This window comes from Alosa alosa, chromosome 20 (genome assembly GCF_017589495.1).
Source record: "Alosa alosa isolate M-15738 ecotype Scorff River chromosome 20, AALO_Geno_1.1, whole genome shotgun sequence".
NCBI lineage: Eukaryota > Metazoa > Chordata > Actinopteri > Clupeiformes > Clupeidae > Alosa > Alosa alosa.
In genome coordinates this window covers 47,745-71,680 of record NC_063208.1, presented here as the reverse complement: position 1 = coordinate 71,680, position 23,936 = coordinate 47,745, and the positions used below count along the sequence as shown (strand labels likewise).

General features: G+C 41.9%; 2 long non-coding RNA genes across 2 annotated transcripts; both read right to left on the bottom strand.

Moving 5' to 3' along the window:
* Positions 1 to 13,021: 13,021 nt before the first annotated feature.
* LOC125284800 lies at positions 13,022 to 13,373 on the bottom strand. The gene is made up of 2 exons (XR_007191941.1): positions 13,331 to 13,373; positions 13,022 to 13,067 (listed from the first exon to the last, which is right to left on the bottom strand). It is a non-coding gene; the product is annotated as an uncharacterized LOC125284800 (long non-coding RNA).
* A 6,890-nt stretch (positions 13,374 to 20,263) lies between these two features.
* On the bottom strand, positions 20,264 to 20,868 carry LOC125284797. Its single transcript, XR_007191938.1, has 2 exons — positions 20,575 to 20,868; positions 20,264 to 20,309 (listed from the first exon to the last, which is right to left on the bottom strand). It is a non-coding gene; the product is annotated as an uncharacterized LOC125284797 (long non-coding RNA).
* Between the last annotated feature and the right edge of the window lie 3,068 nt (positions 20,869 to 23,936).

The window sequence follows — 23,936 nt, the reverse complement described above, 5'->3', positions numbered from 1 at the left end:
GTGTGTGCATGTTTGCATTTGATGTGGGTGAAAGTGGAGCAGAATGAAACATATGGAATTGGCACCCTGCAGTCAAACAGGACTGTGATCGGGACAGTGTGCTAACAACGCCTGCCTGCCTTTTGACAGTATACCAGGTCACAGGACTCATTCATAACAAAGAGGATTGTTATGTACAAAAACTGTTGTGTGTGTGTGTGTCTAGCTCTCTGCCTCACTCTCCATATGTGATTCACGCCACAAACAATATTGTGCACTCTTTCTCACACACACTATACCACACACTATACATGCACTCTCTCTCTCACACACACACTATACGTGCACTCTCTCTCACACACACTATACTATATATATTGTGGGCAGCCGTGGCCCACTGGTTAGCACTCTGGACTTGTAACCGGAGGGTTGCCGGTTAGAGCCCCGACCAGTGGGCCGCGGCTGAAGCTCACTGCGCCGGGATTAGTGTGTGCTTCACCTCACTGTGTGTGTGCTGTTTGTGTTTCACTAATTCACAGATTGGGTTAAATGCAGAGACCAAATTTCCCTCACGGGATCTAAAAAGTATATATACTTATACTTATATACGTGCACTTTTCTCTCAATCTCTCTCTCTCTCTCACACACACACAGTCCTGTCACATCTGTTCCAGTCCTATGTTCCATTTGTATTTGAAGCCTGAATGCTCATTATGATTTTTTCCCCTTGAATTATGGAGTGGCTGTGCTCCAGAATTAGCCCTGACCTGGACTCTATTTCCAGGACCACACACACACTCACACACACAGTGCCTCTTATACTGCAGTCACACACTGCACCAGAATTAGCCCCGCCCTTACGAAAATTAACCATGGTTTTCTATGGTTTAATGCAGTAACCATGGTGATGATGATCACCATGCTCCTAACCATAGTACTATGGTTTATGCATAGTTCTTCATAGTAGCTTTGATACCACCATGGTTACCCTATCACACTTTATGTTGACTGTAGTACTACTATGGTTTTAACATGGCAAACATGTTATTACTATGTTTAACAATTCATTTAATTTAATGTCAGTCGGTGAAGTTGGGTTAGGAAAAACAGTGGTTTATACCTTCTGAAGAAAACCATGGTTTATACCTTCTGAGGAAAGCCATGATTTATACCTTCTGAAGAAAACCATGGTGTATTAGCCTAGAAATCTAGAAGCACCATAGCGCAAGGCTAGTCTAGCAACTCTCCGTTGGCTTGCAAGCCGGAAAAATTAAACCTTATATCAGGCCAATCACATCGTGTACAGAGACGTTAGGTGGGCTTAACATAATGATTGATAGCAAAATTGCAACAGTTTGGCTTGAATTCCCTGTTACTTCAAAACAAAGAAGATGGATGTTGGTGAACAGTGTGACACGAGTTAAGCTTTATTTAAGTTGGCAGAAGTTTGTACTAACCAACTAGCTCTGTTGGTGGGAAAACGCATGGGACTCATGAGTTGTAGCGCTGTCCTATTGCGTGCAGAGGGAATTTGAAAGACAAGCGATTATCCCGCCCCTCGGACTGAGCACCGAGTGTCCAGACCCTACATTTTAATGTGGGTTTGGCCCGTCAGGCTAATGGTGTATACCTTCTATAAAAAACTATGGTAATGTTAGGGTTTAACCTGTAAAGTGTTCATCATTTTGCCTAATCTAAGCGTGCTCAGATGACGTGATAGACTAGGCACTGTGGCTCACCTGTCCATCATCATAAAGCCCGATTTGATTGGTCCGCCCGATCTAGAGCGAGCATACTTGCTCCACAATGGAGTAATGGCAGACCGAACTTCCCGACCTCAAATGTTGTGGGCGGAACTAAGTTTGGAATGGCACCCAGGCTAGGCCCACTTACCTCCCAAGGAAAAAAGTTCAGGCTCAGGATTTTTTTCTACTATCACCCCTGTATTTATCTCTATGGCTCTGCTGCCGGTGAGTGTCAGTAGGTCAGCATAGACCATATTAAGACTGCTCCTCTAAACAATTCACAATCTAAGTAAGTATAAGTATAAGTATATATACTTTTTTGATCCAGTGAGGGAAATTTGGTCTCTGCTTTTAATCGGTGAATTAGTGAAACACAAAGTTTCACTAAAACTAAGGGAAAGTTCTTTGGTGTTGCTTGGTGGCGGGGGTTCTCTTCTTCCCCCTCGAGCCGCGCCTTGTCTTTGCCTTGGGCGATGGTGGCCTTGGTCCAAAAAAGACGTAGAGTTGGGCTGTGGTGGTATGTAACGACCTCCGACGTCGCTCAGGTCATCAGATGAGTCTCTCTCACTCGCTGTAGATAGGGGCGCGTACCTATTCGTTTTCGGTAGGGGCGGGCGGTTATTCCTTTGAAATTTCCTTCTACTACCTTGCCATTCATAAACTGTCCCATCCGCATAGTCTTTAGTATCACGTTCATATTTCCTCATTTTGTAAGTCTGTAGATCTTTCACAAAACTGGATAGAGTGGTGGAGATTTTTTCTGTAACCTCAGCAAACGCATCCGTATTAATTTTACTTCTTATTTCCTCTTCCACCCGTATGGCCTCAGTCTTTAATTTTTCTTGTTCAGACTTGGTCTTCTCAATTATCAAGAGCATAAGATCAAGGGAGCATTTGTTTAAAATGTGCTCCCATTTTTGCATGAAGGATTTGTCATCCAGACCAAATGACGGAATTTTGTTAATACGTAAACTGCGCGGAATACGCTTGGCTCTCCAGTACTCAGACAGCGTTACGGAGTGCCAAAAAAATATGGACTCTAGTCAGGGACAGTATATTAGGCTCTGGCGGCTTGAACGTATCCTTAAAAAGTGAGTGTGGCACAATAATGTCAGCACCTTGTTCATCAGTGTACGACAATGTCTCTGATCGTGCATTGGTACTTGCGTTAATAGATTCAAAGCTGATCATCTTAGCTCTTCTTGCAGCGTGCAACGGGAACGTGGGAGGCCTGTCCAATTAGCCTCTGTGGTATATCAGTAGACAAAGGAGGGTTCTCCGCGCTTCTGTCAAACAATCCGGTGCAACCAGGCCTGGACCACGCGTTGGTCCCCACGGAACCACCAGAGGAGACTGTAATCAACATCTCAGACTCTGACCTGACGGATACAGAGAAATCAGTACTTCGGAAAGGACTCTCGTTTGCCCCATCTAATCATATTGACTCCTTCTCACTGAAAGTGGACTCGTTTACATTTTTTAGACAGCTACACTTGAAACATTTCTTTTCTAGGCCCAATGTCCTATTGAGTAACAGTATAAGCAAAAACTCTGATCCCATTAGTGAACCTATTAGAGAAGTGACCCCTTTCAAGAAGAAATCTAGGTTCCTGCCGTCTTCCAATTTAAATCCCACCATAGTCACTTTCAGTCAGCTAGTTGATCAAGATATGGCCAAACTAAACATGCTGTGCCCTTCCAAAAATAAAAACTTGACAAAATGTGAATTTGATGTGCTACGCTCCTTGGAATCGAGAGAGGACATTATTATTCGTCCCGCTGATAAGGGGGGCGCTGTTGTTGTCATGGGCTTAAAGAACTATAACTGTGGTATATTGGAATTACTAAATGATGAAAAACACTACCAACCCCTTCCCTTAAATCCTACTTCTAGGATAAAAGAGTCGATTTATGAATATATTGATGCATCTCATAAAAAAGGTTGGATTACCGATAAAGAAAAGGCTTTTCTATTAAGTGATCACCCCCGATGTCCAGTATTTTATGGTCTACCTAAAATTCACAAACGACTCATTGACCCCCCTCTACGGCCCATTGTATCTGGCATAGGGAGCCTCACTGAGCCTCTCTCACAATTTGTTGATTTCTTTTTAAGACCGTATGTTCACAACCTACCATCATACCTTGGGGATACAACAGATGTTTTAAATCTTATAAATAATTGGAACTGTGAAAGCACTGATATCCTTGTGTCTTTGGATGTACAAAGTCTTTATACATGCATACCCCACCACGTAGGTCTACAAGCAATGTCATTTTATCTTGCCAAACGTAATGTTGATGTGTTGCCGCCATCAGAATTTCTTGTAAATTTGATCGAGATTATTCTTTCGAATAATTTCTTTAAATACTCTGATCAATTCTATCTACAGGTACAAGGGACTGCAATGGGTAGTGCCTTTGCACCTTCATATGCCAGCCTAGTGATGGGTTATTGGGAAGAAAAATGTATCCACAATACTGAAAACAACCCTTTCTACTCCAAAATATCATTATGGCGCAGATACATTGATGATGTCCTTCTGATATGGAAGGGCACAATCAATGAGCTAAATAGTTTTTTGATCTATGCCAATTCCACTACAGATTATCTTGCCTTCACACTGGAGAATAACAAAAAGTTCATTGACTTTTTAGACCTTACTATATCTAAGGACGAGAGCTACACCCTACAATCCACAATTTACCGCAAACCACTTAGTCGGAATACTTTGTTAAGAGCGGACAGTAATCACCCGCCTCATTTAATTCGCAACATACCAATGGGTCAGTTCTTGCGACTTCGAAGAAATTGTAGTACAACTACTGACTTCAATTTAAAAGCAGCCAATTTAGCGCATCGTTTTGCACAACGCGGTTATGATCAGACTGATATTAACAAAGCATGGGGCAGGGCTTTGAATACAGATCGCGCCTTACTGCTAAAGAAAAGAACGAAGCCACAAACAACATCTAGGCTATCTTTTTCCGCTTGCTACACCCCAGCAGCGGGACACATAAAAAACATTATTCGCAAACACTGGCATGTACTAAAAAGTGACCCGACACTAAAGGATATTTGGCGCTGAGCCACCCAGATTTATATTCAGGCAGAACGTAACCTCCCGCGATCGATTGGTCCACTCCGGACATGACCACCCCACCTCCTTCCACTTGGCTATCCTGCCCACCACAAGGTTTCTATAAATGTGGAAATTGTGCACAATGCTCAAATTCGTCCAACACAAAGTACTTCACTCACCCTCGCACTGGCAAGAAATTTCTTATCTCTTCATTTATAAACTGCAACACCACACCACGTAATCTATCTTCTAAAATGTCCCTGTGGACTGGCTTATATAGCTATACCGCTGCTATCAACACCCGCAAGGCAACAGGTCCAGACAACATCCCAGGTCGATGCGCTGAAGGACTGCGCAGGGGAGCTTAAGGATGTCTTCACAGACATCTTTAACACTTCCCTGAAGCAAGCCATCGTCCCATCATGTTTCAAAGCTGCCACCATCATACCTGTGCCAAGAAAACTGCTCCATCCTGCTTCAATGACTACCGCCCTGTGGCACTGACACCCATCATCATGAAGTGCTTTGAGCGGCTTGTCATGTCACATATCAAAGCCATTCCCCCCCCACCCTGGACCCTTCCAGTTTGCATACCGAGCCAAAGCGGTCTACAGAGGATGCAATCTGCTCTGCCCTCCACCCAGCCCTCACCCACCTGGAAAAAAAGAGACTCATATGTGAGATTGCTGTTTATAGACTTCAGTTCTGCATTCAACACCATAATACCACAACAACTCATCTGCAAACTTGACAAACTGGGACTCAGTACCTACCTCTGCAACTGGCTACTGGACTTCCTCTGTCAGAGGCCCCAAGTAGTGCGATGTTGGCAACAATACCTCAAGCAGCATCACACTGAGCACAGGGGCCCCCAAGGCGTGCTCAGTCCGCTGCTCTTCACCCTGCTGACGATGACTGCACTGCAACCTACAGCAACAATCACATAGTGAAATTTGCTGACGACACAACTCTGGTGGGTCTCATCACCAAGGCGACGAGACTCAATACAGGTTGGAGGTCGACCATCTGACCACGTGGTGCAGGGACAACAACCTCCTGCTGAGCGTCAGCAAGACCAAAGAGATTGTTGTTGACTTCCGGAGAGGTCACACCCAACACCTGCCACTGACCATCGACGGTGCTGTGGTGGAGAGAGCGAGCAGCACCAAATTCCTGGGGGTGCACATCAGTGAAGACCTCTCCTGGACCACCAACACTGCATCAATGAGAAGAGAGAGCTCAGCCGCCTGTACTTCCTGCGAAAACTCAGGCGAGCAAGTGCTCCACCAGCCATCATGACCACATTCTACCGAGGCACCATTGAGAGCATCCTCTCCAGCTGTATCGCTGTGTGGGGATGAAGCTGCACTGAATACAACAGGAAAGCCCTGCAGCGCATAGTGAACACAGCTGGAAGGATCATTGGTGCTTCTCCCCTCCCTGAAGGACATTTACACCACCCACCTCACCCATAAGGCGACCAAAATTGTGAGTGATGCAAGTCACCCCGCTCACAATCTGTTTGATCTACTGCCCTCTGGGAAGAGGTACAGAAGCCTCGCGCCCCGCACTACCAGACTCACTAACAGCTTCATACACCAAGCTGTAAGGATGCTGAACTCTCTCCCTCCTCTCCCCCCTCCACCCTCAGCTACATAACATCCTGGACATTGGACCCACAATGGGCCTGCACTACTCCACCTGAACACTTGAACACTTGCACACTTGTACACTTTACAACTTGTACACTTTACAACTTGGTGTTGTTGTCCTGAAAACACAACACTTCTGCTGCTCTTACATAACTTGCACCACTATGCCACTTTCTTTTATTACTTAGGTCAAACAGTATTTTATAGTATTTTACAGTATTTGCACTAGTATTTTATTGACTGTCTATGCACAATTTCAACAAAATTTTGCTGCTCTTATTTTTTCATTATTACTATATGTGCCCTCTTATTTACTTATTTACTTACTTTTTTGTTTTACTTGAATGTTATGTTTGTCTGTGGACTTAAAATTGGTCAAATATGTCTTGTCTTCACCCAGGTGGGATAGTGAGAAACGTAATTTCGATCTCTTTGTATGTCTGGAACATGTGAAGAAATTGACAATAAAGCTGACTTTGACTTTGACTTTGACTTTGATATAGGGCAAACAAAACGGCAACTTAAAATACGGGTATCTGAACATAAGACTGCCATTCGCACCCAAAACCTAACATATGCCATGGCGCGACATTACAAGGAGGCCAATCATGGTTCTCCGGCATCTTTGAGATTCTGGGGAATAGAAAAAATCACAGCCCCACCCAGAGGTGGTGATATTATTAAAAAGCTGCTGTGCAGGGAAGCTTATTGGATACATGCACTTGGCACTTTAGAACCTTTAGGCCTTAATGATGAATTAAATCTATCATGCTTTCTGTAAATGTTAAACTGTTAATGTTAAATGTTTTTTCCCTATTGTATTGTGAACTATGTATGCTTGTTTATACAGATGCTTGTTCGATCATTTTAATTACTTCTCTGCTTTGTGGGCAATTTGCCTTTAATGACTTACTGTTGTGAGTGTAGCTCCTTGGAAGCTGTGGGTGTATCTTCAGGTAGCCAACGCCCCCTTTCTGCTCAATCACACCTGTAGGTAATCCTTATCAGGGCTTTACCCCCCATTCCTTCCAAGGACTCTGATGAAGATGTGACTACATCGAAACGTTAGTCGTATGTTTTGCACCTTGTGAAGAAGACATCTGAGCTGCACCGGCGTCCCTTCTTCTCTCTGACCATTTGTTCTCTCAGTAACAGCCTAGTCTAGTGATTCCCATGCTATTCATCTCATGGTGCACTAGCCATAACCACCCAAACACTTTTTTGACACATAAAAACATAGCATATTCTATTGGCGCATTCCAGGCATCATGTTTAATTAGCCGCCCTACATGATAACAAATAACAAAATCAAAATGTGCAACTGGTCTCTGAGCTCTCACACTAAAAAAGCAGTGTGGAGAACAACATTAAGAAATACAAAGAACAAGGAGAACATTTTAAAAAATCATTTTAAACACCTTTCCGACACTGCCTTTTTCATCTCGCGTACCCCCTAGTGGAAGCTTGCGTATCACTGGTGGTAGACGTACCACCGTTTGGGAATCCTTCACACGTAAGTCAAGAGTACTATCAGTGTTTGTTTAATAAAATATGGCTAACCCTTTGGTTATATAACCTTTGTTTTGTTTGTTTTGCCTTTCTGCAGAAAATACAACCAGCAGTCTCCACTGTGGAGGTGACACTGATTGGGGCCAAGGTGGGGGAGACTGGTGCCAAAGTTTTAATAGACACAGGGTTGGAGCTGCAAGTCCAACTGACAGATTGGTGGGGGACAGAGCAGGAGTTTTGAGAGGCTCCCCCCTCAAGCTGACTCTGGACATCATGGGGGATGTCATCACATCTGCCCATAAGCTTTTTGAGGTAAGTGTAGCCCACACTCATTCACGGCCGCCCATTGTAAATCAACCACAGTAATACAAATCCAGCCTATTGGAGAGTATACTGAAAACAGTTTCTGAAGTAAGTTGTCAATTCCAGAGGAGAGGAGAATGTTCATTGGCAAACAATAATCACTGTTGGCTGAGGAAGTCTTTAGTAGCTGTGAAAGTACACACTTAACATGAACTAGTTCAATGTTCTGTTCAACAGTGAGGGAGTAACTCTGTGCTTATCTTTTCAAATAAACCCTCCTCAAAATCAGCTGTTGCATGACTACCATCTTCAACAGTATTATCTGGACCTAAACAGTACTAAGTTAAAATTATTTAGTTATAAATGTATTTAGTTAACAGATCATAGAAAAATGAACTTGTTCGGTTAAGTTGCTATACAACTACTCAACTCTGCACAATATCGACATGGAGGGAGTTCTTTGGCACGAGCATGCCTCTCTTCATTTCAGTTTGGGAACGTGCACACATCCAATTTAAGGTGCAGGAGCCAAAAATCCATGATCCAGTAACAAAGAAGGTCCGCACACTTACTCTCCGTTTATTTTCTTTTATTTGACTTCAATCCCCACACACATGACGTTTCGAGCCCTTCGGCTCTTCATCAGACTTGCTTCTCTCCATGCCATATTAAGTCTTACTGTAGGCCTTCCACACCAACCACATTTACTTACTATACTAACATATGACAACTGGGCTGGTTGATGAGTGGTTGTCTTTATATGTATTAATTAGTGGGTTGGATCCAGCAAGCCCACTATTGTTCTTCTTAAGTTTACTTTATTTATTATTCCTTTTCACCCACTTTTTGGCCGAACTACTGCTCCTAGACCATTTGAGCTATCGACGCGGTTTGAACTCCAAAAATTCAGGCCCAAACCGGTGTAACTTGCTTGTTTATTTCGTGTCGCTGGCCCTTGTCGTTTTCGCGGTATTCCCGTTTCGCCGTTTTTGGGCCCCATTGAAATGAATGGCGGAATGCTGGGCCTCTATGACATCACAGCACCTCATTACTTGCACCTGGCAGAGCTCTGCTGCTAGAGTTGATTACTTGCACCTGGCAGAGTTCTGAGCCATCTGGCAATGTCTAATGGGCTGGGCTGTCTGTGTATATGAAGGTGTGTGCATGTAACTTTTGACCTGTATGTCCTATTTTCAAAAATGAGGTACCGTTGGACTCCTTGAATGAAGCCCAGTTCAATGCCTTGCCAGCACCAAGTGTAAAGGTCATGTAAAAAAAGATTTGCACTCTGCCATCTTTTTTAAAAGTGAATCCATGTTCATACAGGTCATTTAAAAAAAAAAAAACTTTTTCCCAGTCCATTCAGCCCAGTTCAATGCCCAGCTAGCTCCATTCAAACTTAGTCATGTATACAGTTGTATAGATTATAACAATAATTGAGAAATACACATTCATTCAGATATTATACACATCCACGCCACACTACTGTTCAAGAAACACTGTTTTCCAGACCTTGAAAAGTCTTGAATTTTGTGTAAAAGTCTTCATAAAGTATGGAAAAAAATGTATGGTAGAATTTTACAGTATGCTCAAAGGCATTGTGAAATAAGAAATAGGAAGGTAGGCTATAAAACTGTAATTTTACTAACTGGTCACGTACTGTATTAGCCTAATGGAATTATATCCAATCAACGCTTGCTTAGCCTAGTCTGGCACATTTTCGTGATGTCACTGCTGAGGTCTATTGACACATAGCTAGCCTAGTGGTCAACAGAAATGGGTCGTTGCATGTTTTCAAATTTATGGCTACAACACCCGAAATTTAAAGACTGGATTGCACCGGACCCTAAATCAAACACAAAAGCATATTACAAATATTGCGCTAAAAACATTGACATCGTCAGCATGGGAGAGGCAGCACTGGTGAGCCATCTTCAAAGCAAGAAACACTCAAGTCTGGCAGCCAGTGTATTGACATCACCAGCGTCCAGCTTTTTTCAGTCAAGAACTGCTCCACAGTCCAGGTAAGAGAGCTTGTAAATGCACGTAGTCAAAATGCTGTCGTCAAAATATCCAGAGCTTGTTTATTATGGTTCTCTGGTGTAACGTGTGTGACTAGCTGAACATACTAAGCGGCTATGCTAGCTGTAACGTAGCCGTTAGCTATAACTTAGCAGTTAACTGTATGGTAATATTTCAGTTACTAGTTCATTAGTAATACGGTTTTTGCAAATAGAACAATCTTGTTCAGTGACATAAGCTTATCTTTTTGCCACCCAGTTTCAAATGGTGAGGACTGGTTTGATCAGAAATATTTTTAGGCTATTTTGAATTCACCAGGGTTTAATCAGAAATGGAGGTTCTAGTGTTAGCAAAGGAGACTAGCTACCATACTGTCCTAGATTGTTACTATCAGTGAAATCGTTTCAAATATGATGTGCCATTTTAGCACTATGATTTTGTAGAATTCATTTGTTTTGGTGTGTGTAGTTTCAGCGATTCTGAAAAGTCAAGTCTAATTTCGCAGAATAATCAAGTTGTGGTCTCTGGTGCCATCTTGTGGATTAGTAGGAATGCTTCATGCAAGTAATTTTCAGTAATGTTGATTTCTGTAGACACAGGAATTCATCTTATATGAGAATAATATTGATGTAATAAAATATTTGCAAAATGAATTAATACCAAACGTAATATTAAATTTCATGTTATGATTGGTATTCATAGTAACAATCTTTTTTGATCTGGATTTATTGGATTTGTTTGCAGACCAAGCAGGAAAAGGAACCAGTGATCATTGTTGTTGTTATGTTGACGGATGAAATGTTAGTTTAATTCGGTTTCCGTTTTGTTGGCTGGAAAGTGTTGTATTTGCGGAATATAAAGTAACTGCAAAGCTGGATAATTAACATTAAAAATGTTGCCTGGTTTGCCTCCAATACAGTTCATTCATTTGGTATTGTTTAGATTGCTTTAACTTATATTAGAACTGTTTTATTTTTGTAAACATCAGTGTAATTTTTAGAATAAATATTTATTTGTTTCAGCACGTCAGCTAGTACTCCTGCCCCTGCTTTAAGTGTGACTGCATCAACTGGAACTCCAGCATCTCCTGCAACCTCCTCATTAGCAAGTTTTATGCAAGGCACTGAAGTTCTTACTGCTGAGATTTACTGGGTACTGGAGCTGGTAACCAAACACAACTCATTCAAGAGCTGCAATGGAGTCAGCAATGTCTTTCAGTTGATGTTTCCAGACAGTGGTATTGCAAAAAAATGCACATTACATTACATTTGGCTGACGCTTTTTTAACCAAAGCGACTAACAACATGGTAAACAGTAAGTTTTAGAACAATTCTCACAATTTTAGGACAGTTTAAAAAACATTAGAGTACAGTAAGAATAAGTGCGTCGGTGAGTGCTGTTTTTAACAGTTACTTGTCAGTTTAAAACGGCTGGTGAGTGCTAGGATCAGTAAGACTTGTTGTAAGTGTTGCTATGCCCATACAAAAATATGATACATGGCAATATATGTAAAGCACATATATTATGTATATGTCAGTGTATGTCTCACACATGTAAGTCACATATATACACATACATGTCAAATATATTTCAAAATATAGAAAAATTGGCCGTTTTTATATATGTCACATATATTTTCCCAGATATAGAAATATATTACAAATATATGTCAGTTGCATATATGTTAATATATGATAAGTTATGTATTTGTACGCATACTAGGGATACCAATATATTGCAAATATATGTCTATGGACATATATTTGCACTCATATTAGGTTAATATAATGCAAAATATATGTAATGTTCTGCTATGTCACAGTTATAGAAATATGTCACAATATATGTATATTTCAGAAATATAACATTGTTGATGTTACAAAGAAAACACACAAAATATTTGTTTAACCTTTTATTAAAGTTTAGTTTTTCCACACAAACAGTGAGTAGGCTACACTCTACAGGTAGAAACTTTTTTCCCTGTATGGAAGTGGCACACATTGATTTGGCAGAATGCACTCAGTGTTCTCTGGGCAGCAGTCCTCACAAATCACCACCTGCAAACAGGGAACAGAGAAGATTAATATGCTGTAAAACACACAGAACATGAAAAGACCATCACTGAAGCACTACTACCTTCACATGCATCTTTAATAAACACACGCCTTGGCACAAGTAAGCTTAAATAAGGGCTATGAGATGAAGAACATGTAGCCTAATGATCCATACATCAGAATACTTTGACAAGATTTGGGAAAGATTCTTGAAAGATTGGAGTCTTTTAACTAATGCCCCCATTCAAGCTTTACTCAAAAGACTCTTTCAAGAATCTTTCCCAGATCTTGTCAAAATCTTCTGTTGTAAGGATGGCTTAACACTACCCTTCACAAACTAAAGATCCATTTAGGCCTACTAATGTTCACGTTAGCCTGCATGGTTATTAGCAGCCACTTTAAATGTAAGCTATAGCTAGGTTAGCTAACTTACTCACACCTGATATTTCATTCAAACTAAAACTTATATTCATAACAACATCTCAGACAGGCTTTTTGTTGGATATGATGTTAACTACCATTCTAGATATTTACCATAATGGTAAAGTTAGTTAATGGAAAAGTTAACATTAACAGCTAACATCGCTAACGTTAGCAATATTAGCTCGCTAACGTTATCGATAGCTAATTGATAATGTAGCAGCCCTCGGAACCGAAATGAAGAGGAGTCACGAAAACGGGTGCAATGACATTTATTGTCGCTCTTCCAGCACCGTGAAACTAAAGTATGATACACACAAGAGCAAGTAAATAAAAATACACAAACAGAGTGCATAGTTTTATGCAATTATTAACTGGATACTCAAAATGATAAATGAAGAATATGCTCGTAAAATGCAATAGGCTACAATAAAGCCAACTTTCACATTAAATTCACCCGTGTGGACAACTCATAACTCAAGAAAACACTGCAAATATCATTTAACACTTTACGTTACAAGGTTCACTTGGATAACTGAACATTATACTTAAAGATTTCATACCTCGCTCCACTTTCCAAGGGTGCAAACTAGCAGTTCATTTAGCTATCCATTAGCTCCTTGCAGGTAGTTCACAAAACAGACTTAACACGAACATAATATGCTAAAATGTAATCCGTAACGGTGATGTACACATAAATCTTCAAGTAAAACAATGAGAAAAGGTGTTCCTGTGCGTATGTGGTGTATGTTCACGCAAGAGAGAAAAAATGTCTGACTTGTCTAACAAAGCTTGCCGCGCGCTGAATCTCCTTACCCCTGTCCTGTGTATTTTCAAAATAAAAGTCTCAAACTATGGTCAATTACACTCCCACCAAATCATGTTATGATGAATGAGGTACAAACATGAAAATGAACAATGAATCAGTCATGATTTCTAGGCCACATTAGTACACACACACAACAAAACAAAAAAAAACATTCCACATGTGACCTAAACATGTCTGAGGTAAGTGGCTTGTGTTGGAAATCATTTACTGAGCTTCCAGTAGCAAGACTAATTTTTGGATAGGTCTTTCTATAATTGAAGTTTTAAAAGTGTAGTGTCCCTTTCCTGTCAGATTCCGATCTCCTACTAGTACCTTTACACGACGAACTAACCCATCACTTCCTTCTGTGACGTCAATCACTCGTCCAAGACGCCACTCATTCCTTGCGAGCAGGTCATCCTTGATGATGACAAGGTCATTTACCTTTAGATTTCGCCGAGGTAAGTGCCACTTTAGTCTTATGGAAATATTCAGGAGGTATTCTCTTTTCCACCTGCTCCAGAACTGCTCAACAAGGTATTGTACCCTGCGCCACCTTTTTACAGCATACAAATCCTCCCTGACAAACTTCCCAGGCGGTGGCAAGGCGACTTTGGATTTCATCAAGACGAGGTGATTTGGAGTTAAGGGCTCTAATGAGTGAGGGTCATTGATTCCTTCCACGTTTAATGGACGACTGTTGACAATGGCCATTGCTTCATAGAATAGTGTTCTGAGAGAAGAGTCATCTAGTCTACCTGGACACTGCGCAACAGTAGCATTCAACACATTCCGAATGGTTCGAATTTGTCGCTCCCAGATGCCTCCTGCATGACTGGTGGAAGGAGCATTGAAGATGAACTCACATTGTTTGTCTGCCAGGAAGGCTTCCTGTGCCTTTGTATCACATTGCTTAAGGGCTTCCTTGAGCTCATTTCTAGCTCCTGATTTTAAATTTGTGCCCTGGTCACAGCGGAGTTGACTGACTGCTCCTCTCAGACTGACAAAGCATCTTATGGCATTGATAAGACAGTCCGTAGACATATCTTCAAGCATTTCAATGTGGACTGCTCGTGAATACAAACATGTGAAGATAAGCCCATATCGCTTGTAATCTTTACGACCTTTCTTAACAACAAATGGACCGAAGCAGTCCATCCCACAGAATGTAAAGGGGTCTGAAGCTTGGCAGTGTTCCTTTGGAAGGTCGGACATTTTTTGCTCCTCTGTAGGTTGTCTAAGCTTTCGGCATTTTATACATCTGTGAACAAACTTGGCAATAGTCTTACTCCCACCATGGATCCAAAAACCATTGGCTCGTAGCTCCATCAATGTTTGATTTCGTCCCTGATGACAGATCTGGGCATGGTAATGAGCTATAACCAACTCAGTGATGTGGCTGTCCCTTGGGAGGATAATGGGGTGCTTTAGTTCTTCACTGAGGGCTGACTCTTTCAGTCTCCCACCAACACGAAGCAGTCCTTCATCTAGCATGGGGTCCAGGCAAAAAAAGGGGACTTGAACTTGGGAGACACTTGCCCTTGTGACTTGTTTGAAGTACCTTTATCTCTTCAGAGAAGGCTTGTTGTTGGACCAGCTTAATCACAACCTCAGCAGCTCTCTTACGTTCGCCAATGGACACACATTCAACATGTTGTGAGGTTTTCTTAGATCCAACTCTCTTGATTCTTGCAACCACCTTCACAAGCTTTGTCCAGGAGGAAAACGGTTCAAGCGGCTTAGGATATCACTTTCGTTTCACTGACTTGGGTTGCAAATATTCGAGCTGCCTTGACTTCTGGATCTCCGACAAGCAATTCAGTCGAGGGTTTAGGTGGCAAGAGCACTTCTTGTTCCCACAGAAATCTAGGCCCGGATAACCAATTAGATGAGGAGATTTCTTCTGCGTTAATGCCTCTCGAAGTGTGGTCAGCGGGTTTTGTGTTGTGTCAACATAGTGCCATTGGTTGGGATCTGTACTTCCTCTTATCAGTTGGATACGGTTGGCCACAAACCGTGGAACCTTTCGTGCTTCATTGCAGATGTATGCTAGCACCACCTGAGAGTCAGTCCAAAAAAATTCTTCATCAATTTTCATCTGAAGTTCCGTCTTTAACATGACGCTCATTCTGGCTGCGGTGACAGCAGCTGAGAGTTCCAATCTCGGGATACTTAAGATCTTTGATGGAGCTACTCTGGACTTTGCCATTCTGAGACTGCAATGGATCTCACCTTTGTTGTTTCTGTACCTTAGGTAGGAACACGCTCCATATCCTGTACTGCTGGCATCCGCAAAGTGGTGTAGTTCAATCCTGACAATGTTACCGAGGTTGTGAGGAACATTACATCGGGGTATAGTGATCTCCTTTAACCTTCTGAGACCATCCTTCCACTCCTCCCACCGTGACTGAAGGCTTACAGGAATGGGATCATCCCATCCAACACCTCGGTGACACAGCTCTTGCAGGATACATTTCCCTCTCAGGGTGAATGGAGCCACGAACCCAAGTGGATCATAGAGGGAGGCGACAGCTGACAGGATACCATGACGAGTTGGAGGGCGGTCTTTGGCATCAATATTGAAAGAAAAGGTGTCAGTTTCCATGGACCACTGAATGCCAAGTATGTGTCCTTCTGGTAAGGTGTCTGGATTGAGATTGAGAGGGTCAGTAGTTGCTGCTCTTTCTGATGGAGCTACGCAGGTAAGGACCTCTCTTGGGTTTGAGTTAAACTTATGCAAGCAAGCCTGCACTTTTGCAAAGTTCCTGTGCTCTGATGATTAGCTCCTTAGCCCCTTCCTCCGTTGGAACACTGATTAACCCATCGTCCACGTAGAAATTATTCTCTACAAAGGCTGATGCTAGGGGATGGTCAGTCTTATGTTATTGTGCCAGGTACCGGAGTCCAAAATTGGCACATCCTGGGGAGGAGGCAGCGCCGAAGAGGTGGACTGTCATTCTATATTCTTGAGGTTCTGCTTCCAACTGACCTCCCTCCCACCAAAGGAACTTCAGGTAATTACGGCATTCGGTAAAAGCGGAGAACTGATGAAACATTTTTTCAATGTCGCGAGATCACAGCAACAGCTTCTCTTCTAAACCGTGAAGAACTCCCACCAAAGAGTTGATCAAATCAGGGCCAGTTAGTAGTGTGTCATTCAAAGACATCCCATTAAACTTGGCAGAGCAATCAAAAACAACTCTAAGTTTATCTGGCTTTCTGGGGTGGTATACCCCATGATGTGGAATGTACCACACAGTCTCGCTCTCAGAAGCTGCTGGGGCTGGTTCCGCATCACCTCTGTCTATGATGTCTTTCATGAAGGCCATGTAGTGGTCATAATACTGTTTGTTTGACTTCAACCTTTTCTTCAGGTGTTGCAGCCTAACAGTGGCCAGCTTCTTGTTATTTGGAAGAACTGGTAAAACCAGTGCCTTTAAAGGGAAGTGGCATTTCGTAATGTCCATTGTCCTTTTGCTTAATGTTGTCACTCAGAAACTGAATGAATCGAACATCATCCTGAGACACGTATTTATCCTCATAGGTCTTTTTTGGCTGAAGTCCGATTCTAAAATCTTTAACACATCTGGAGCAGATGGCACTGGGATTTCTTTCACAGAGATTCGATGAACAAAGCTTTGATTTCCCTGCCTGTCCATGTGGGGATTGGCTGACCCTATGATACCCCAGCCTAATGCAGTCCTTTGTGCAAAGGGGCTCATTTTCACTACCTGAGATGACCTCTAGGGGGCCAGTGCTGACGGACAGTCGTAACCAATCAGTAGTCCCACCTCACAGTCTTGCAATGGTGGCATCTTGTTTCTTAAGTGGTTCAAATGAGGCCACTGGAGTGCTGTGCCCTTAGTGGGAATGTGTGACTTATCGACTGGAATGAAGTCTCGAGTATAGGCCTGTTTTACTGTGATGTATGTTTCCGAGTTCAGTCCTCTAACCTGTAGACCACTGACAGTCTTACTTGCTATTACTGTATTGGCAGCAGTCATGGTGCTTAACTTGAGTTGTACTGAAAACGTGGTCACACTGAGTCTTGCAGCTAGATCCTCCAATATGAAAGTAGAGTCACTCTGTGTGTCAAGCAATGCATAAGTGAGAATTTCCTTTTCTGGTGCTGTCGTCGAAGACACAAGAACTGGGACAATGCTGGAGGTGGCTGAGGCATGTTGTGTCAAAGCAAATGATGTAACCTTGTGGGTTCCTTCATTCCTATGTTCTCCTACAGCTCCAGAGTCCTTTGTAGCTTTTTTCATTTGAGTTTATATTTCCTTCTATGTGCAGGCATGTAGGATGGCGTCGACCACATGTGCTGCAGGTGTGCCGCCTTTTACACTCTTTGGTAGCGTGTCCCTTTCTTAGGCAACCGAAGCAAAGATGATGTTCATAAATGAAAGCCCTTTTATCATCTATGGATTTTGCAGCAAAAAGTTGGACATTTAGAAATACCATGAGTTTCATCCTGACAACATAAGCAAGGCAGCCATGCCCTTGACTGTTCTACTGTCTCAGTGGGGAGAGTCTTTTCGTTTGAGTGACTGTGTTTAGGGCTTTTTGGCTGGCTGTGGAACCCTCTCTTCTGTTGTTTTAATGTTCAGCAGAAGTGGTGAAGCAATGGGGTTGCATGCAATTCTGGCTTCCCTTGCCAGGAACTCTGTAAAGCAAAGCTGGGATAATTTCCACTTTGATCTAATTCTTCCCGACAATCGACTCCACCCACGGACCAACCACTTTCGGGGAAGCCTTTTAAGAAGTTTGTGATTCTCCTCACAGTCATCGAGAATGCTCAGTCCCTTAACATGGGGAATGGCCTCAGCACATCCTTTAAGAAAATCAGCGAAGTCTCTAAGTGCAATTGGGTCATTTGCAGAAATCTTCGGCCACTTTGCAAGCTTATCTCTAAAGGCCTTTTGAACAATGAATGGATTCCCATACCTATCTTGAAGGACTGCCCAAGCACCCTGATATGCATCATCTGCGTTCCGATAGAAAAATCCCTCCACAGCCTTGCGTGCTTCTCCTGCAAGATAACTCTTTAAATAGAGCATTTTTTCAGCGACTGGAAGGGGCTTCTGATCAATTAATGCGTTGAAGGATAATTGCCAATCGATAAACTTCAAGGGGTCACCAGTGAATGTTGTAGGTTCTGGGACAGGTAGACGACTTAGAGTGAATGAACTAGCAATTTCTCGAGCTAGATTGACTTCTGACTGATTTGACGACGCTCCTTGTGATGTTTGATGAGGCTGGAACGGTGTGGCTTGTACATTTAATGTTTTGACAGTGATTTGGTGGTCTGGTGGGATCTGGATGTGTGTTTCTTCACCACCATGAATGAGGCTATCGCAGTCATTGTAAGCTTTCACGCGCGCTGCTGCTACCTTTACATCACTCTCTGCTTGTAGTTGTTGTAACTTTATTTTCTCTCTCCCTATTTTTAATTTAATTTCAGCCTCCATGGCTTTCCATTCACTCTCAAGTTCATCAAGCCTTGACTGTTGAGCATGTAGTTCCTGGCAGCAAGCTCAGCCTCAGCATCGGCACGTTTGCTAGATGCCGTGGAGTTGGCATTAGAGATCTTATCAAATTCTTCAGGTGACTCAGAGAACACAGTTTCAGTGTTTGTTTTACCGAAGACCGACCCGTACTCATGCTTATTTAAAGTCATCCTCACTCTTTCCTTTTCAAGTTGACCGTTAAAAACTTCATGAATATTTTTTAGTCGTCTGGTGGCTAGTTCACAGATCTCTGCTGTTATAGTGCCACATGCATCCATTCGACTTACAATGTCTGAAGTAGTACTATGGTTTCTCTGCATAGCTTGATAATGTTGAGCAACTGTGTTGAGCTTAGATTCAATGTTGACTTTACATGATCTAAGCTCTTCATCTGAGCAGCACAACTTTAGCTGTGTTCTTATTTCCCTTGCTGTCTGTCGCCACACCTCATAAGTCTTGTTGAATGCTTTCTCATTTTTCTTTGCTTCTTGTTCATGTAATTCTTGGCCCTTTTCTGTTAGATTGCGCTCACGAGAGCTAGACCTGACCTGCGGTGACTTGTCTGCTTCTTCAGTGGGTTCTAATATCTTGTCTACTTCTTCAGAGGGTTCTGACATCTTGTTTATCTATGTGTCTGTTTATGTTACAAGCTTGTAAGTGTAGTATGTCTGTACTCAAATCTATGACTTTAACTAAATCTTAAACTATATAACCACTCACTTCAGACATTTACCCATCAAGGATATGCTAAGATAAGCAAAGAACAACAAAAACTATATCAGACAGTATTACTGATGATGTACAATCAAGCAATACACTTCTTTTAAACTCAATCAGGTTAACACAATAAACAGTGAAATGCATTCACCTTCGTTTTTCTTGCTTATTTGGAGTGTCTATTTTCATCTTTCAGGTCACAAAATATGCGTGAAATTACTCAATCACCTTGTAGGCCTAGGCTAATACACAATTTCCATAAACCATGTTCAATGTATCAAAATGTCCAATGTTGACGATCACTTAAATTTAACCTGTACTCTGTCGGTCTCTGATTGTGGACTTATCTGTAGACCATGGACATTTTGACATCCTGGCAGAGCGTGGTAGATGACTCACAGCGTAGTGACGAAGTTTCACTGTAGCAGCCCTCGGAACCCGAAATGAAGAGGGAGTCACGAAAACGGGTGCAATGACATTTATTGTCGCTCTTCCAGCACCGTGAAACTAAAGTATGATACACACAAGAGCAAGTAAATAAAAATACACAAACAGAGTGCATAGTTTTATGCAATTATTAACTGGATACTCAAAATGATAAATGAAGAATATGCTCGTGTAAATGCAATAGGCTACAATAAAGCCAACTTTCACATTAAATTCACCCGTGTGGACAACTCATAACTCAAGAAAACACTGCAAATATCATTTAACACTTTTACGTTACAAGGTTCACTTGGATAACTGAACATTATACTTAAAGATTTCATACCTCGCTCCACTTTCCAAGGGTGCAAACTAGCAGTTCATTTAGCTGTCCATTAGCTCCTTGCAGGTAGTTCACAAAACAGACTTAACACGAACATAATATGCTAAAATGTAATCCGTAACGGTGATGTACACATAAATCTTCAAGTAAAACAATGAGAAAAGGTGTTCCTGTGCGTATGTGGTGTATGTTCACGCAAGAGAGAAAAAATGTCTGACTTGTCTAACAAAGCTTGCCGCGCGCTGAATCTCCTTACCCCTGTCCTGTGTAATTTCAAAATAAAAGTCTCAAACTATGGTCAATTACAGATAACATTAACGTTTGCTAATTCTAACATGATGGTTAGACTGTTAACAAACGGATTTGGTTAACATTACATTATAAAAACAATATTTTTCTAATTCCTGTTTACTAAAGGCCTTCTTACCTTGGATATGATGACAGCAGAGTTTGTACAGGTTACACAGTCAGATGCATGACAGGACAGAAAAGTGATGGTTGAAGTCACCGTGGGTTGGATTTCAAAAGTCAGTCAAGGGTGGGGGATGGGTATTGCTGTGTGGGCATGCGCATATCAAGATGAGATAAGCATCCGTTATATTTAAAGTAGCTGTGGCCTCGCACATTTTTTGTATGCATATAGTGCAACCCAAAGTGCTCCACACAAAATGACACATAAGGCAAAAGATGCTGAGCAGCATAGTCGACATCATACCTGTGACGCAAAGACATAAACAAATTCACACTGTTCTCCATTTGGAAAATAAGTAATGGAATCTAGTGTATGGATATGTATGCCACCATATATGAAGACTACAAATATGTCCGCCACATATTCACACATAAAGTTCTCCATATATTTAGAAAATAAGTAGTGGAATCTAGTGTATGGATATGTATGCCACCATATATAGAGACTACATATAACTCCGTCACATATTCACACATAAACTTCTCCATATATTTGGAAAACAAATAATTGGATCTACAGTAGTATATGAAGATATATAGCATCTTATATGGGAAATTAAAATATGTTGTATGCATGTATGGACATATAGCTTTGAATATATGTTTGACATAAATATTTGAATCACATATATGTCCATATAAGTACAATTATAAGTCCCTGTTATTTGACATATATGTTCATATATTGCCATATATCACATTTTTGTATGGGTGAGAGTAGATGTTCTCTAAAGAGCTGGGTCTTCAGGAGTTTTTTGAAAGTGGAAAAGGATGTCCCTGCCCTTGTAGGAACTGGCAGTGTGTTCCACCAACGAGGAACAACAGATGAGAAAAAGTTTGGATTGGCTTGAGCGCACCCGGTGGTAGAGCTAGGCGTCGTTCGTCAGAGGAGGAGCGGTCTGGAGGTAGTGTAAGTCTGTATGAGGGCATTCAAGTAGGTGGGAGCAGAACCGGAGACTACTTTGTAGGCAAGCGTTAGAGACTTGAATTTGATGCGGGCCGCCATAGGTAGCCAGTGTAGCTGGATGAGCAGCGGGGTAACATGTGCCCTTTTGGGTTGGTTGTAGACCAGGCGCCGCCCGCGTTCTGGATCATCTGAAGTGGTTTCACTGCGCAGGCTGGGAGACCTGTCAGGAGGGCATTGCAGTAGTCGAGTCGTGAGATGACTATTGCCTGAACCAGAAGTTGGGTAGCATCTTGAGTCAAGTTAAATATGTTCTCTTATTTGATGAAAGTTTAAATGACAGTCTTCAGAAAAAGCAGGTAGATATCCACATTCGCTTTTGGGATGGTGATGAAGTTAGGTCAAGATACTTTGACTCACAGTTTATAGGACATGCCACTGCAACAGAGTTGCACACGTGCCTTCAAAAGTCCTGTGAGGCAGTTGGAACACATGGAATCTTTCAGCTATCAATGGATGGTCCAGCTGTCAACTGGAAGGTGTATGACATGTTAACGGAAAACACTGAGCAGGAAACAGGCAGCAAATTGGTGACTATTGGTAGCTGTGGCCTTTATGTTATGCATAATGCGTTTAAGGCTGGAAGTGCAAAAACCAAATGGGGGGTCGAGCAGACACTCAGTTCTCTTTTTTGGCTCTTCAAGGATTCACCAGCGAGGCGTGAAGACTACTCAAAAGTCACTGGCAGCGATGTCTTCCTAAAGCAGTACTGCCAACATCGCTGGCTTGAGAATTTGCCTGTAACAGAAAGGGCAATAGAGATTTGGCCACACGTTCAGAAGTATGTGGCTAGTGTTAGGGCTAAACAACTCCCAGAGCCTAAAAATAAATCTTTCTCTGTCGTTGCAGAAAGCTGTGACGATCCATTTGTCACCAAGGCCAACATATTCCTCTCAATTGCTAAGAGTTCCAACCCCTTTTGGAGAAATACCAGACTGACAGGCCAGTATTGCCCTTTTTTGGACAGGACCTTTTCAAACTCATTACCAGGGCTCCGAACCGGTTCCAGGAACGAAAACGAACAGAATTTTACGAGGAGCGGAAACGGAAACGAAAACAAAATGGTCTTCAACTGTTCCGGAACAGAAACGTTATTCTGAAATCCACAAAACCGGTTAATAACGTTTTTTTTTCGTTCTCTATATAATAGCCTAATAATTTGATTTCTGCAGTTTGAAAAAAAAAAAAAAAAAAACGAATAAATGGACCTTTGGTCCAAATGTGTATATTTTGTCTTGCTGTTGTAATGTAACCTATCCGTCTGCCACTTCGGATCTTAGGCCAGCTCGTAGCGTAGGCTACTGAAATTGATTTGGAAATTGTTTGTAGCCTATGCGTAATAGCCTATTTTGCCTGTCCACGCCTTGTCGTTTCAAAACGGGATTTGAAATGTTTACGCAATTATAGCCTATTCTATGTAGAAGAGTTAAACGGGAAATTTGAGATGGGCCTTGTCAGCAACAGAAAGGTTCGTTGGAATTATAGCGCAAGCCTTTGAAGATCTCCATATGGATAAAACTTAGGCTACAACCAGGTAAGGAGTTTAGCACGTATCCAGAAATATTTTTGATAAGAAATTATTCATAGGCATAGGTTAGGCCTACAGTAAGTCTGTAGGCTATGGGATGGATAGCCCATCTGAATGTTTTTGGATGCCGCCTGTGATTTATTATTTTTGGGCATAGCTACGGTATAGGCTAAGTCAAGGGGAAATAATGAGTACGTCTATTCTAAGGTAAAGTCCACAAAAATAGACTTGATAGGCCAGCCAAACACTGCCGGAACTTTAAGAACGAACAATATTTTGCGTTCCGAACCAGTTCAGGACCGATATGTTGGTGGCGGAACGCATGCAAGAACGAAAACGTTAAACATAGGCCTACCTGAACCGTTCGGAACGGAATGTTTGAAAAATAATTTTGTTTTCAAG